Source organism: Bactrocera oleae, chromosome X, assembly GCF_042242935.1.
Source record: "Bactrocera oleae isolate idBacOlea1 chromosome X, idBacOlea1, whole genome shotgun sequence".
Lineage (NCBI taxonomy): Eukaryota > Metazoa > Arthropoda > Insecta > Diptera > Tephritidae > Bactrocera > Bactrocera oleae.
Genome location: NC_091541.1, coordinates 22,643,491 through 22,661,745, shown reverse-complemented (window position 1 = coordinate 22,661,745; position 18,255 = coordinate 22,643,491). Strand labels below are relative to the sequence as shown.

Here is an 18,255-nt window from a genome sequence, read left to right as displayed (position 1 = left end):
CTCAATTCACAATTAAAGAAATTTTGAAAATTAGAAGAACTCTCTCCTGAAGACTTTTACAAAGCCACAACTACTAGATGAAATTATGGTCAGTACGTCGTACGACTACCACTAAAACAACAATTTTCTCACAAGCTCGCCTTAGGTCACTATAGAACCTCTGCAATACAGCAGTTTTTAAGAATGGAAAAAAACTTATTTAAAATAATGAGCTTCAACCAGAATACGTTGGCGTGTTAGAAGAATGACTCCGTTTTGGCGCTTATATACAGTTAGAAGGCCGCAACAATTTAATTTTTTAGAAGTTTTTCTGAGAAAACTTTCAAATTTATTGATTCAAAAATTTATACACATATTTTGCTATTTTTTAACTATATTTTAGGACTTAGTACTAGAAAAATATTCCTCTCAAAAAAGACATTTTGCGGTGACCACTATATCTCTGAACTGGATCATCTGAAATTAAAAAACTAAACAGATTTCAATAAATTAATGTTAAATCTAGTAACTAATCGAAGGCATAAACAAAATACAATTTTTTAACAAAATGGCGGTTTCTGAAAAAGAAATCGATTTTTCCCCGAAATTTTGGCCATAAATTGTTTATAAAAGCAACAACATTTATCGGAGAGAAAACATCTTCGATTAATTACTAAAAAATATATTTGAGAAGCTCGTGTTAAAAGTTTAGACTAATCGGTTTAGCCGGTTTTGAGTAATGTTGAAAACACCATTCTTAGAAAAACGTTTAAAGTTTTACAGAAATACACTTTACATTTGATAAAAAAAACGACATGGAGTTGTCTATTCCAGGCCTATATAAAAGACCCTCTGCCGATTCGGTAGCTTCTAATAACTAGAGCTGATGTTCTCTGCAAGTAATTCTTCCATCCCGGGACCTTTCACGCGCTCTGCGAACGGAAATGTTCACGCGCTGCTCATCTTCGGCATATGAATGCACATTAGGCCCAAGTGTACTTCATATAATACAATAGTGATGCCATTCCTTCATAAAATATGCCGGCACACAATTTTTGGAAAGATTTTCCAAATTAGTTGATTGTAGCTCTCGTTGTTGTTTTGGCAAAACCCATCAACACATCTTTCTTATAAATTTTCATTGCTGAGATCTGTAAAAATCGGACCTATAGCCTCAGCATCATCTTTTGGCAGCCCTCTGCCAGCTGCACCATGAGTCTGGTCCATCCAGGCACTTGTCGTGCTGAGGTTATATAATACATTTTTTTTAACGGAATCACAATTTTTCCTTATTGCTAAGCCATAATAAACTGTCAACTTATCGATCAACATTCCAGTAAGTTTTCCCTTTCCACCGAGAGTTTTTTCCTTTTTTGTTTTCAACTGTTTCAACATTTTTTTGACACAATCTCTGAGTCGTGTGCTCATTTGTTTATGTACGTGTCCAATACATTCTTTCTTTACAACGTCTTGATCACCATAGCAGCTTTTAAAATTCCCGAGTACGTTATGGAGTCACCGTCTCCGATGTAATTTTTGTACATAACTCCAAGATTTTTCAATGAATGTTGGAACATTTCGGCGACTGAATCAACTTCAATTTGCCCAGAAGAACCAGCATGAGTTGCAGTGTAAGTATTTTCAAGTTCTGAATGCCATTCATTATATTCTTCGGTATCGAGTTTCTTCTTCCAAGTTTCACACAGTTTGCAGTAGGCACCTTTTACAACAATATCTATGATTTTACCAGAATAGTATCCGATTAATGACGTCACACCGTGCAATTAAGTATACCCTCGCTTTTTCTATGTGCCATCGCCAGATACAGTTAATTCTGTCGAATGTTCATCACCTTAGTGTTCGGAAGTTAAATATTTCGGTTGCTGTTTTTACACTGGAGTGAATATTATTTATTATCAAATGTGGGCTGTGATATAAAGCTCGCATGTCTATTAATCCATAAAGTTTGGCTGCACATTTTAACACTAATCCTAGGACTCTCATGACAAATAAAAATTGTCGATTTATTTCATAAAAGTGCGCCCCAAAAGAACTAGAAATTATGTTACGATCTGCATACTTATCAAACAGCAAAAAAATTTTAAAACCAAGTCCTCGTTCAGAAGTTTGAAACTTTACATTTCCGTCACAGGTCTTACATTTAACATATTCAGAAATTGCTGAAAATACTGTTATAACATTTGAAATGCGATACTCAACAGACGGATCACGTGTAACTGAGATTTCCTATTGTTCTTAAAATTTTTTCGCTGAGGCACTGAAACTGCTTTTATCCGTTTCAGCTGTTTTTGGATTTAAAACATTTTTGCGCTTTTTTGTTCTCGACTTACGTATGTTTAGAGATTTTCTCATTTTTCTGGAATAGTTCATTTCCCCGAAAAATTACACAAAAAATTAAAACGAACTCACAAGTTTACTGTTTGGCTTAGCTTCGTTTACTGACTACCACTCTTAAATATTTTCCAGTTTAAGGTTCGAAAAATAAAAGTTTACATTTCAGATATAAAAAAAAAACAATCACACTGTTGATTTACATATCTAAATACAATAGAAGGGAGCATTGACAATAGACAGGTGACTAAAAGAGACAGCGATCAGGTAGTCGCTGCCGTTCCGGCCTTGTACTTCCAAGCAATCTGAAAGGCCTTTTCGAATTTGCGTGTTACTTCGAAAATATTCACCGGAACGATATGAAATTTTGGTGTGTATTCTTAAATATGTGTACATTAAGAAAATGTCATATTAAAAAAAACCAATTTTTTGAAAATTCTAACTGTATGTAACTCTTTAGACCACATGGAGGAAGTAAGCGCAGGCGAAAAAATCATTAACGGCAAATACCACTCATTTGTTTGCTCATCACACAGTATTAAAGCTAGATTAAAACAACAACAAAAGTAAAAATTTTCTCCAATGCGTCAAGATCCACTAGTTCAGGAAATTTCCAAAACGATATTCTATTTGCGGGACCTACACTCTAACCAGATTTAATGCTCCCCATGTTAAATTGGCGTATATTCAAATACGTTTGAAATGGGGACGTTGAAAAAATTTATCGACAAACAGTCATGCATAAAGACGACCAAAATTTCCTGTTTCAATTTTTTTCCGACAATCCCCCAATAGTCCACTACGTAACTATCAGTTAAAAACAGTTACCTTTGGCATCACCTGTGATCCATATTTAGTGATTCGAACACTCCACAAATTGGCAGAAAACACAAAGTCAGAATTTCCTCTGGCAACAGAAGTGTTAAAAACTCAAACGCGTGTAGACAATATCCCGTCTGGAAGTCACAGTCTTCTATCATTATCACCGGTTATATCAGCCCTCAAAACCACAGGGTTTCCTTTAAAAAAAATTACCGAAAATCACTTAAATATAGTAAACAATATAACAGAAGAAAATTTGTTGAACACTAATTTTTTTAAATTCGAAAATGAAAGTACAACAAAAACTCTGGAAATCCAATGGAATGCGATATCTGACCAGTTTTCATACACTACAGAGTGAATATCAGCATTATCCGCCATAACAAAGCCCCAAACTTTATCCCCTGTGGCAAAACTTTTCCACTCCGCAGGATGGCTTTCGCAAATTATGATGCAATATCGAAAATCCTGATGCAAGAATTTTGGATAGACGGAACCGACCCGGAGGAACAAATGAAAGCTCTTCGCTTAGAAAGTTCACAAACAATCTGGAAGACATTTCCCAGATAAAACTCACACGATTGGTAAACTATTTCCCCGGACACAAATGCGAATTACACGGCTTCTGTGACGCCTCTGAGAAGGCATATCGTACCATTTATTAGTAGCAAAAGCAAAGGTGGCTCCTTTAAAAACGCTAAGTCTACCTCGACTTGAGCTCTGTGGTGCGCTACCACTCGCAATACTAGCTTCCCTGGGTCAGATCCATTTAAACATGAAGAAATATAGAGTGTATCTCTGGTCCGATTCTGAAACTATTCTAGCCTGGTTGGAAAAATCATCACATACATGGAAGACGTACAATTCTAATCGTACGTCTCAATTACATGAACTAGTGGGATCAGCCACTTGGCGACACGTAGCCAGTGCTGACAATCCTGCCGATCTGCACCTTACACCACGATTCTCTAGTAGGATAGCAACAGAATCTCCCGATTCTTGGCCACAATCACCCATGCGCAATATAATAACCCCAGAACGTCGAAAAATCGACTCCTTTCACACAGCAGTGGAGGATACTGACATCCTTGAGCGATTTTCTTCGTTCTTCCGAGCCCTCGGAGTAGTCCCCTATATTTTAAAATTCATAGAGCAACTTAAAACTAAAGCTAAGGGAGTTCCCCTAGAATACCCCCAATGCGATACATTGACGCACCTAGAATTACAAATGGCATAGGTCACTCTATTCGCATCAACTCAAATGCGCTACTTCGACCGCACATAACACTATTAAGTCAATCAAAACCCACTGACAAAAGGAGTTCACTCTCAGTTCTTACGCCATTCCTAGACACGAAAGGTCTGCTTCCTGCGAATGGTTCTATATTTACCGACTTAAGCCCCAAATAAAAAATGCATTCTCATATGCAAGATCTGCACTATTACTCCGGAACGCTGCAACTTCGCTCTGCCTTTCAAAATTACAGGTATCGTCTTTGCTGGGCCTGTTCAGATGAAGGCATCTGTGCTAAGGTTTCCCATCATAACGAAAGGCTATGTGGCTGTCTTTATCTGTTTTATGACAGAAGCAGTGCACCTCGAGCTATGTACGAATCTGACAAACGAATCTTTTCTCGCGACCTTTGCCCGCTTTGTCGGACGACGCGGCTTCCCCTCAAAACTTATGAGCGATAACTTCAAAACCTTCATTGGAGCCATGTTCAACTATGAAGAATTCGCAACATTATTAATTTGAATTGAAGCCGTTCTTAATTCACGGCCACTCACAACACTATCAGTCGCTATCCTTCTTAAATCGATGGGAGGGAATAAAAATTCTCCATCATGATTTCAGCCGCCGATGGAAGGAAGAGTATATAAAGGACCTTCATAAAAGGTAACGATGGAAAGATTCCGAAAAGGCACCAAAGCTTGGAGACGGTGTCTTCATACATGATGATTGTCTTTCACCACAGAATGTTGGCCGACGGTCATATACGAGTGGTTGATCTCCGTACTCAAAGCGGAACACTACCAAGACCGCTCGTGAAATTATGTTTTCTGCCAACCGCATATATTAACGAAACCGCAAATATTGAATAGACCGCCAATACTCCCGTAACGCAAATAAATCAATTGAATAACAGACCGATAAACCCGGAAATAACAAAAACCGTTGAAAATACGAACAGGCCTAACCGCACTGGTCGATCCACATGACGCCCCTTTTCTGCCCCATAACGTGGCACAATCTCATATGTAAATTTACATGCAACAAATGTAGCATATTGTAACGGATTTATCGATAAATCGTCTACCTTGAACCTCACTCTTGAGGTCACTGAATTGTTAAATAAAAGTCCCAATTTAATGGTTATATTTATCCTGATTTTTAATTCCACCAACTTAACACTTATTGTTCGTTATTCGAGCTTACAACTTATTGCTTATGTCTCAATTGCTCTTAACACGACAACACTAGAGCTGTGTTTTCTGCACAATCCGGCAACCTTTATAAAGTAAATCTTTAATGAAAGTTCGCTTCTAGAACATTCTGGAAAATACGAATTGGCTTATGACAATTTATCGTCGATTCGATTTTGTTCTACTATCAGCGTTCGACACAATATAGTCCTAATAAGTTCTTCATTCATATGGATTTGAACATGGCAACAGCATCACCGTCAACTGTTAGGTCGGCCCCAAAACCCCAAAACGGGTCGTCGAACGACAACTTGCCAAAACAGATGTGCCGCGAGCAGATCACAGCAGACCAGCCGTCCGGGTCGCCACCGAAAGTCAGCAGCTTTTCTTCCATCCAGACCGAGGCGAAATAAGGAAATAACTGGGCGTCGGTAGCCCAGGGCATCATACAGCCGCTCCACTGATCTCAGCAGCGTTGTCGCCCAACTACAGCGACTGGTAGGCTAGTATTCACCTAGGGGGGTCGAGATGGCTAGATGAGTTACGCCTCCTCCCCAACGCACGCCACTGTTCGCCAATACACCACAGCAGCACAATCCACTAGAAGACACACTAACATACACCACCCATGCAGACATCACACACCACGTAGACCACCCACACATACACACCACAACTCTACACTTCTCAACTATCAAAACGAGCTACCCAAGGGCTAAATCCTTTACTTTTTCTTTTGGATTTCAAACCGTCAACACAGCGTTGTCGTTGTACCACCGTGTAATGAACCGAATTTATACATTTTTTAAAAAAACCAACTTTGCGACATCACTTTTTTCTGAAGGTTAAGTGGCGACAATAGGTGATCGATTATACAGGTTGACCTTACACCGTGAATATCGGTCAATATGTTTGATATCTTAGCAAAATTAACTGAACGTATCATATTAGATATACTTTAGTATAATGCTGAGTAATATGTGAAATTATATTTTACTACATATAATTTTCGTTAATCCAAAGTGGACCCTGGCCTTAATCTCATATCCCTAATATCAATAATTCCGATCTTTTGGTTGACGTTTTGCAAATCAAGTACCCATATAACAGTTTTGTTAAAAACTACTAAAAGTGCGATGATTCTATAAATAAATTCGAAAGAGACATAAAATTTTAAACCCAAGATGGTAGGGAAGGACTTTGTAGGAGGCATTGCACCGCCCAGTTTAAGGTGAAAGCCAACATCTCGGGGCCTAGTCGGCTCATTTCATCCAGATTCCACGTAAGTAACATTACCCTGACATTCTTACAATACAGTGCGAAATCGGACAAAAACCCCGCCTACTTCCCATGTAACACAATTTTCAATTTCATTTGATTTTTCCCCTTTTCAGTATACAAATCAAACAACAATTAATGTATCAGGGTCAAACATGAATACTACTTTTAAAGTGTGCCAGCTTGTGACCAAAATTTATTCAAATCGGACTAAAACTACTTAATCCTTCATGTAACTTATTTGTGAACTCCAGTTCCTATTGCGAAATTTTTATCAAAAATATCAGTCAATCTGTGATATATTTTAGAAATTCGGAGAGAATTCCTTTCTGATAATAGCAGGCCGGTATGTCAGGTGGATTGAATCAATAATTCCCTTAGCTTATATACCTAATATAGAAATTTTTGAATTTCGGGTGACTTCATACCCATATATCGGCAAATATGTGAGCTATTTTAATGAAATTGAGAGAGCGTATTTTTCTAATAACAGTACTTATTTGTGCTTAAAATGGATAAATCGAGTAAAAACTTGCCCCAGCCCTATACGACCAATAAAATTGTTTTCTAGTTACTCCAAACAGTCGTCTCTCACACATACACACAAACACATACAACTACATACAACCGAGAATAGTTTTGAAATTTCATCAGTTTACACTGAGAAACTTTCGATTTTCATCTTCACCGATTCAGGACAATCGTAGAATCTGACGACTCAGATTTACCGGAAAATTTCAAATCATCGGTTTTCGCCAAATACGAAAACTGTTTAGGCCAGTTAGCAGAAACAAAAGCAATGATTTGCGACCATTTAAAATTAAGTAAAGCAATTGCACCTATTCCATATCAACGAGTGGAGCTGCTACAAATAAAAAGTCGAGAGGCAAGTTCAGGCATCCATCTCAAGGTGCCCGCATGTGACACAAAAATATTTCATGGAGGTTATTAACAATGACCGTCCTTCTGGGACATATTTACAGACGTTTATATAAACAACCCAAAATTATCAAATGCACTAAAATTTAATCATCTCCGACAGAAAACAAAAGGTCTAGTTGGCGTAACAGTAAAACAATTGGCACTAAATGGCACTCAATTTGTCTTGGGAAGCTCTTAAACCAAGATACGAAAGCGAAAGAATATGGGTCGATTAATAAAAAAATTTAAAATGAAACAAGTGAAGAAATTATCAAATTTCAATCCATTTTCAAAACCTTTTTTAAATTGCTTGTCGGTTTTATCGACACAGAATATTCCCAAAGACAGCTAGGACCCTATACTGGTAAAGATATGCATCGCCGCATCAGCAGAAAAATCATTACTTACATGGGAGCGATCGCTTTCATCACGAAGAAAATGCCCCACGTGGAAACAAATGAAAGATTTCCTAACTACGAAACGCAGAGAGGGTAAACAAAACAATAATCATAACAATACCCACAGACCCCTAGCCATTAGGAACAACAATTTAAATAGAAGCTTCTTCAAAAGTCAAACATTCACATCCGAACAGTACAAACATACGTCATGCGAATTATGTACAGGGGGGCATAAGCTTAAATCTTGCTATAGATTCATGAAATTGAATATTATCGATCGAAACAATTTTGTAAAAACAAAAAGACTTTCTACAAACTGCCTGTCACATGCGATAACCTTAAAGAGTGCGAAAGTTGTGTTTACTGTCATAAACGACATCATTGCATATTCCATTTCCTTACTCCCAAACAGCGCATATATGAAAATAGCCCCGGGTTTAGTTTCAACAGAAAATCCCGAAGTGCGAAATCCCTAAAATTGCCAAGAAGCACCATGCTGCTTAAAGGCATTAAAAACTCAAACGCTAAACAGCGAAAATCACAGTAGAGTACTACCACCCACAGCAGTCATCTCCATCGAGCACCGAGAAGAACTGTTCAAACTTAGAGCATTAATAGACCAAAGATCACAACGATCATTTATAGCGTCTAAGGGATAACATAGGCTGCCAACAAAAAACCAGTTACAGGAATGCGTGGAAGAGTAGTTCAAAACGCTAATAAAATTGGCCCTATAATCCTACTTTCCCCTCAGGCTGATAAGAGAATTCAAGCAGTAGATATAGTCTTACCGCAATTAACAAATATGCTTCCAAGTTATCACATAAATAGCAAGCATTTGCAAAAGGTCTCAAAACCTAACTGCAACACCCCCAACCAAATACATATTACATTAGAAACCCATATCATACCACAGATAATATGTGAAGATGTTGAGAAAATTTTTGGCACAAAATACTATTTTCGGTTGGACGATGACAACTCGAGTTTGTGAAATCACAAATGAATACCTCAATTCACAATTAAGGATAATTCGGGAGTTGGAAGAAAACACGAATTATAATTCATGACACCATAAAACATTCATAATGACAAAAAATTTCGTTCAGGGCACATTTACTTTTGCGGCTTGACCAACGGATTGATAAAAAGGACCCACTCTTAGTACTAAAAACATATCTGGACACAAAAGAACTGTTTCGTGCGAATGGTTGACTTGCCAACTCCAGCCTGACATATAATGAACGCCAACCCATAATCATACTAGAAAAATTACTTACAACATTATACCTCCATTTTGTGCTGCTTACTAATACTACATACCTAGCACTACCTAGAACTAAACTTCTTCATCATGACTTCAACCGCCGATAGAAGGAAGGGTACATAAATGTCCTGCTCGAAAAGTCTCGCCAAAAAAGGCGCCAAAGCTTAAAAATTTTGTCCCAATCCATGACGATTATCTCCCTCTCCCACTAAACTGTTAACTATAACAATAGTGTCTCCGCTCACACCGGTTTCAACACTGTAGCATATTCAAACGATGTAACCGGTTTAACGTCAGCAGGTAGCCCGGACACTGCCTTAATTGTTTGAGGCTTGCTCACACGACGTCAGGGTGTGACTAGGAGTGTTTGTCCCTAATGTCTTGCATTAAACCCCCAGGCGCCACGAAAGGCGGCCACCTGCGCCATGCAGTCGGCCTAATCAGACAACCCACGTCCTGCCTCTCCATACGACATTAACGGTCAGCAGCCACTCCACGGTACCGTCTGAGGAACCAAAGGAAGGGAGCATTTTCGCGGTGCCGACAGTCCAGACCGTCATCCCACCGCTCCGCTGAGTTCAAAGCGTTGTAGCAACAGCAAAAGCACAAGGGAATGAAGAGCGACCCCAAGCCTCTCTTACGCAACGTCATCGAATCGATACACATGGTAAACACGACTCTCCGCTAGTCATCTTCACCGGCCAAATTCTTGTTACCGTTTTTTCGAGAAAAATCTAAAAGCTTAAATTAATTGAACCTTTTCTATTTTAAACTTTATGAGCTCCGTTTTCGAAAATATATGAATTTTGCTTCAAGTGCAAAAAAGGTTAAAGCGTATAAGCACACAGTTCAGTTTTAAATAAATTTTTTATTGCACACTGTGAATGAAAAAAAGGTGGCGTGTAAGTTCAAATAGTAGTATTGCTGCGATTTCATCTATTTTTGGCAATACTACATACTATTAACATATCACATATTATACTTATAAAATGCTCCCTGGGTTCATTAAGGTACCTCACTTACCATCACCAATCATATGGAGTAAAGTCAACCGGATGTTTGAAAATTCGGAAATATCAGGATGCATATTTGGGCTAGGGCAAGTTTTCTCCCGATTCTAACCATTTTAGTCACAAAGGTGAACCGTTATTAGTTAAACACGATTTCTCATTTTTATTAAGATAAATCACATATTGGCCGGTATATGCGGCATCAAGTAAACCCGAAGCTCCAAAATATTTATATTATATACACTGTTGCTAAGAAAAGCTACCATCTGATTTAAACTATTTTTGACATACAGGCATACTGTTATCAGGAAAGAGTTTGCTCCGAATGTGAATAACATATCTCACAGATTGACTGATATTTTTTTCATTTCAGGAACTGTGGTTAACTTCGGTATCTGGGGGCATGAGTAGTTGTAGTCCGATTTTGCCAATCATAAAATGATACACTTCAAGCGCACTACTCGTGCAAAGTTTTCTCCAGATTCATGGGTGCTAGATTTGCATACTAACAAGTGAAAGAATCTGATGGAATTTAAAATTGCGTTTAATGGGAAGTAGGCGTAGTTGTAGTCTGATTTCGGCCATTTACGTACCGTATTATTGGAATGTAGGGTAATATTATGTACCACATTGGGTTAGAATCAGTAGAGTTGGTCCTGAGATATGTGATTTCCCTTAAATGTGGGCGGTGCGTCGCTCATGACACTGGCTTCGATTAAGCTCTGTACTATCATCCTGATTGTCAAACTAAAAGTCTCTGGTGCATTTATATAGATATAGGTAGTAAAACATTTGATCTCAGCGTATTTGGTTATTATATGTACGTTAAGCCTATTAGAGGGTGGGGAAATTTTTACCATTTTTAAAAATGTTAAGTTTTATATCCAAATTTTTGTGATATAGCAGTGGTCCGATTACACCAATCTGCTAGACCGTCCTCCTTTTTTTATCAATGTACATACATATATCTATCTCGCTTAGTTTTATGTGATACAAACAAAAGGTGTACAAAACTATTATACTGTGTAACAACGTGTTGCGAGAGTATAATAATGGATTTTGGTAGTAGTACTTTGGTTTTCGCTTTGTAGCTTTTGGGTTTTTGATGCCTTTAAGCAGCGCGGTGCTTCTTGGCAAACTTCGGGATTTGCTGTTGCAACTAAACCAATAATACTTTTGCGCGCTTGATGATTTTAGATGGTTGATGTACATGGCTTCAAAAATGTCCCGGAAGGACTGTCATTCTTCATGACCTGCATTAAAAATGTCTGTGTCACATATGGGCAACTCGAAGTGCAGGCATCCACCTTGGTTTTGTATTTGTGGCAGCTCTATTCTCGGAGTAAGTGCTATTGCATTTATTAGCTTTAATTTATCAGAAATCATAGCTTTTGTTTCTTTGTACTGGTCTACGCAGTTTTCTTATATTGCGTAAGCCGATGATTTGTGGTAGATATGAATCGTCGGAATCTACTATGGCGTCATGAGCCGATTGGAGACGAGTCCAAAAATTGTCAAGATATTGTAAATGGTATTAATGTGTCACTCTCAGAACTGAATTTGGTGGAAGAAATATCTTTGCTCTTTATTTGCTTTGTAGCAACATCTCTTGCGTTTAGTTCTGCAGCTGTATCTTGAATTGATTAGTAATTATTTTCAAATAAACTGAGTTATTTTGGATTTTATTTTTAATATTTCGTTGTGATTAATTTTTTTTTTATCAAAAACCGCATTTTTAATTTAACAATACTTTTTATGTCCGTATGTTTAGATATTAAAGAATATATTGTACATGGAATTGTATGTATGTACGAGTATTTTAGTTCTTATGCAATTGAGAGCTTTTAGAAGAGATCAATGTACCTGTTTTTTTGTAAGCAATCCTGCTTGTTTTTGCTTGCCGAAGAACAAGGAGTTATGCTGGATAATATTAGCAAGTAAATACTTCAATTATGTTTTAGTTTTTCGTGTTTGTGCAATAATTGTGTTAGAAAACACAAAGGTAAGCTTAAAGGCACTCAATATGCGTTAATTTATGTATATAATGGATGATCCAAGTAGATGTACTTTTTCAATAGCCCTAAATAATGTGCTTCGTCCGCTTCGCTCAACTTATGGTCAACATAATCGGCCTACTAAACGTACTATTCGCAACACCATCACCCATCTTGAGACCCAGCATTCATTACTGGATAATATTCGACCTAATAGACCACGCCCAGCACGCAGTGAACCGTGGAGAGTCAATTCGGCGCCGTTCGCAGCAACTCGGACTGATGTATGGATCGACTTGGCCCATTTTACGTCGGGATCTTAAATTGAAAGCGGATCAAATACAGCTTGTATAAGAACTGAAGCCGCTTGACTTTCCCAAGCGACATCGCTTCGCTATACTGGCTCTTGAAATGTTACAAGACGATCCGACGTTTTCGAGCCAATTTTTGTTCAGCGATGAGGCCCATTTCTTGCTCAATGGGTATGTAAACAAGCAAAATTGCCACATTTGGGACTAAAAGCAACCTAAAGAGATTCAAGAACTGTCATTTTAATCAGAAAAATCGACGATTTGGTGTTTTTTGTGAGCCGGTGGAATCATCGTTCCATATTTCTTCAAAAAGGATGCCGGTGAGAACGTAACCGCCAATGGCGACCATTGTCGCGTCATGAAAACAGACTATTGATGCCTGAAATTGCAGCTCGTGATCTCAGGGACATTTAGTTTCAATAAGAACAATTCGGTGCAGCAGATAATTTCTCGTTTTGAGCCAGTTCATTGGCCACCAAGATCGTGTGATATCACACCGTTAGACTTTTCCTGTGGGGATTTGTAAAGTCTAAAGTCTATGCAAACAATCCAATCCCGTTACGATTCAGGCCGTGGAGCAAAACATCACGTGTGCCATCCGCCAGTCGAAATGCTCGAACGACTCATCGAAAATTTAAAAAAGTAGGGAACCTCGAAATCGATCACCCTTTATACTGCATATTTATCAATAAGTAAAATAAATACGCTCACTTTGATTCCTTTAAGGGTTAATTTACGTACGTGTGTAATAACTTTTTTTCTGTGTGAGTTATCGACCTACTTTTTGCCTACCTACCTTTTATGCCAGGCTGTTATTTAAGTTTTTAAAAATTAATGCTTGGGATACTAAAAATAGGGTTTAGATAGTGCAGCGGTAGCATGATTTGCGGTCCGTCATTTCCGTCCAAAGCTAATTCAGACGGGGTTCTGGCGGCACTCCTCGAGTAGATGAACCATTATGAGGTTATAAACATGTTTGTCCAATCTGGAAGTATCGCAAGAAAACCGTACCATCGAGATCCGTATGTTCGTGTTCAAGAAACAATCGTGGCTATTGCATGATTGAAGCAAATCCTAGAGTTTCGACTCGCTACTTGGTGTTAGCATACTGTCATTACAATGGATATTTCATGATCACTTAGACCTGTTTCCGTACAACGTTCAAATAACAAGCCGGTTAAACGCTCTAGATTTGACTATTCGCCTGAAATTTTGCCAAAAAATTATGTCTGATGAGGCCCATTTTGGTCTAAACGGAAATGTAAACAAACAAAATTACCGTATATGGAGTGAATCAAATCCAGAAATAATCCACGAGACGGAACTTCACCCAGAACGAATCACTTTGTGATGCGGAGTTTCATCAAGTTGTATTGTCTGCAATACTTCTTTGAAGAAAAATGTGTATCAGTAATTGTCAATGGGCACCGTGGCTGAGCATGTGAGTCATTTTATTTGTCCATTTTACCTGTTTCTGACATAAGAAAACAAGTTTATGGCGAAAAAATTCTAACTGAATTTCAATATTATATTTCAAAGATTGGCCAATATTTTCGGTCAAAGGTCAGCCATAAGTAATAACTGTTAAGCCATCTAGCTATAGCTAAGAAGGGCGAGGAACTAATTTATATGGATTTCACTTCGAAGAACGTTCTAGATGTAAAGCTACATACTAGCACAAGAATCATGGTTACAGATTGGGAGGTGTTCGTTTTCTGACCATACGAAGTCGTAGACACGTAGGATTTTAAGTAAAATGAAACTTTCAGAAATCCTAAGAATCCTAACTGCGAATCATACAGAAAGATTGTCACAGACAATTTAACTAGACTCAAGGCATGTGACTCAACCTTTGAATTGGTGCAGGGGTCGTCACACTTACGAATATGCTCAATAAAGCGTATTACAGCGCATGACCTTCATCACATACAAAGCGTGGTTCGAAACCGCCTTGGTGGTACTGGCAGCTCGGATCACTTAGGCGCAGTGTTCAGGAACTCTTCAAACTGTCCAAGATAGCCGACGAAGAGTCCTGCTGGAGGGAATATAAAGATGTGCTAAAGGAATAAAAAAAAAGCGAGGATTGGTTGCAGGGAGGAATCATAGAAAGACCATGCATTTTCCATGGTGTACGGACGCTACTAACTACCAAGTTGTAGGAAATAGCGTAGAGAACGTCCCCTCGGATATGATAACAAAGGACCAAATACTTTGCGCACTCAACGGTTTTTAAACTTTTAAATCTCCTGATATGGACGGTATTTCCCCAGCCATGATGCAGAATGTATCAACAGATGAATGAAAGATGTTTAAGTCTTAGCTAAGTGCCTATGCTTTGGAGAGAGGCCAGAGTCATATTCATACGAAAGGCGGACTAAAGAGCCCCCTTTTATTCGATAGAGTATAGTCCAATAAGTGTAATTCTGAAGACAATTCTAATCGTACATCTTAATTACATGAACTAGTGGGATCAGCCACTTGGCGACACGTAGCCAGTTCTGACAATCCTGCCCATCTGACGCAGATTATGATAGCACTTACCCCGGAATGCTGCAACTTCACTCTGCCTTTCATAATTACAGGTGTCGTCTTTGCTGGGCCTGTTCAGATAAAGGCGTCTGTGCTAAGGTCTCCCACCATAAAGAAAGGCTATGTAGCTGTCTATATCTGTTTTATGACAAAAGCAGTGCACCTTGAGCTATGTACGAATCTGACAAACGAAGCTTTTCTCGCGACCCCCTTTCCCCTCAAAACTAATGAGCGATAACTTCAAAACCTTCATTGGAGCTCAAAGAGCCACTGAAACAGTTTGTGGATTTTATTAAAAATATCACCTGAAATTGTTCAGAAGTACGCTCCCAAAGGAATTAATTGGCAGTTTATCTTTTCAAGCTGCTATATATGGGGGGTTTATGGGGATCATCTGTAAAAAGCTTCAAAGCCCACTTCAAAAAAGGAGCTGAAAACTGCAAGTTCAACTATGAAGAATTCATATCACAAGATCTCTTTGATTTAAGAGTCCTAGCTCCAGGGCATTTTCTCAAAGGAGTATCCATTATGGCCATACGTGAGCCAGGCATGGAGTCGCTATCCTTATTAAATCGATGGGAGAAAATAAAAATTCTCCATCATGATTTCAGCCGCCGATGGAAGGAAGAGTATATAAAGGATCTTCATAAAAGGTAACGATGGAAAGCTCCCGAAAAGGCGTCAAAGCTTGGTGGTAGTGTCTTCATACATGATGATTGTCTACCCCCACAGAATGTTGGCTTGGCCGCATAGAAAACTTACATTACTTTTCCGATGGTCATATACGAGTGGTTGATCTCCGTACTCAAAGCGGAACGCTAACAAGACCGCTCGTGAAATTATGTTTTCTGCCAACCGCATATATTAACGAAACCGCAAATATTGAACAATCCGCCAATACTCCCGCAACGCAAATATATCAATTGCAAAACAAACCGATAAACCTGGAAATAAGAAAAACCGTTGAAAATACTAACAAGCCCAATCGCACTGGTCGATCCACATGACGCCCCTTTTTTATCCCATAACGTGGCACAATTGCATATGTAAATTTACATGCAACAAATGGACTTATCGATAAATTGTCTACCTTGAACCTCACTCTTGAGTTCCATCACTAAATTGTTAAACAAAAGTCCCAATTTAATGGTTTTAATTCCAACAACTTAACACTTATTGCTCGTTATTAGAGCTTACAACCTCTTGCTTACAGTGTATCACAAAAATAAGTATGCAGTGTGTTTATCTGTTTTGTCATGCGAAAAAAAGCCTTGAAACTAATATTATTGACCAATTTTTTATATATTTTCAATTATTTCATACACAAGGTGCGTTACAAAGTAAACAGGACTTTAAAAAAAAGACAGGACAAATAGTTTTATTGGCAAAATCAATTAATTTTATTCAAAATAGTCTCCTTCTGCTTTAATAAAGCTTTTCGCACGGTCCAAAAGCATGTCGAACGAATTTTTTAGCTCGTTGCCCGGTATGGCCGCCAGTATGCCGGTGCAAGCCTTTTGAATGGGATTGAAAACATACTGACATTTAAAATGCAATAACTTCACTTCCAATAGATGAAATGTGAAGTTTTTACTGGAAGTCGATAAAGGATAGCAGATTCTAACGCACTAGTCGACATATAGATGGTGCCACTAGAGTTTACTTTGTTACTTTTTTAATGTTTACTTTGGAACGCACCTTGTATTTGTATGTCTCCAATAACAAAAACCCCAAACTTAAAGTAATAATTTTTCAAATTACAGAAAAGCATGTTCGAGTAGCTTAAAATTACGTCACTAAAGTATGTATGTACTAAAAATAAATTGCTAAAACAAAGAACTAACGGGGTTGTTTTTGAGCTTTGATGGACGGTTAATACATCGTTGGATAGCCTTTAGATTTTTAAATTGCACTCAACCTGGCATGGACTTTACCAGCTTTTGGGTCACTGAAGTTGGAATCTTGATCCATTCTTCGATTAACGCAGCTTTCAAAGATTCTTCGCTAGTTATTTGGTGCCTTCTGATTTTTCTTTCTAAATAATACTACAAATGCTTGATTGGATTGACATCAAGAGATTGGGCTGGTGTTTTTAATTGTTTGGGTGTCTTGTAAAGAAGCCATTCCTTAACAATGCGAGCCGTGTGTTTTGGATCGTTGTCGTGTTGGAAGACAAATGATCCTTCAGGTACCAATCTAGTCGCACTTTCGTTCAAATTGGCTTTTAAACTGTTAAGGTAATCATATTTGTTCATTGTCTGCTCAATGAACACAAGATTACCTACTCCAGATGCTGCCATACACCATGAGCGACCCAACACCATAGTTTACCGTGGCAGTCATATTCCGTGGTTCAAGCTTAGTATACACTTTTCTACAAACTTTTTCATGTCCGCCCGAGCCAAAAATAATGTATTTACTTTCGTTAGTGTTGCTTATGAATGACTTTTTATGGACATTACGACCATGGTAGCTAGCATCATACAGTATTCGACGAAGAGTTTGGGGATTGCAGGTTTTACCAGTCTCGTTTTCAATCTCTATATTCACTTTTGGTGCACCCTTCCCTTTTGGTGCACCCAGCCCTCAATAAGTTAAAGTTATTAAACCCCCTAAAACGATACCTATATAAGCAACAGAAGAACAAGCAATTAAAGCCCTTAAATCATTTTGACGTAAACAAACTAATCTAATTAAAACTCCCCCTGGCGACAATAAGTGATCGATTATACAGGTTGACCTTACACCGTGTATATCGGTCAATATGTTTGATATCTTAGAAAAATTAACTGAGCGTATCATATTCGATATACTTTAGTATAATGCTGAATAATATGTGAAATTATATTTTACTACATATAATTTTCGTTAATCCAAAGTGGACCCTGGTCTTAATCTCATATCCCTAATGTCATTAATTGCGATTTTTTGGTTGACGTTTTGCAAATCAAGTACCCATATAACAGT

General features: G+C 38.1%; 1 protein-coding gene and 1 pseudogene across 5 annotated transcripts in view; one reads left to right on the top strand and one right to left on the bottom strand.

Moving 5' to 3' along the window:
* Positions 1-18,255, top strand: part of LOC106624584 (glutamate receptor ionotropic, kainate 2) — a 1,058,023-nt gene that overhangs the window by 635,724 nt on the left and 404,044 nt on the right. The window lies entirely within an intron of this gene.
* Positions 367-2,430, bottom strand: LOC138858052 (uncharacterized; annotated as a pseudogene).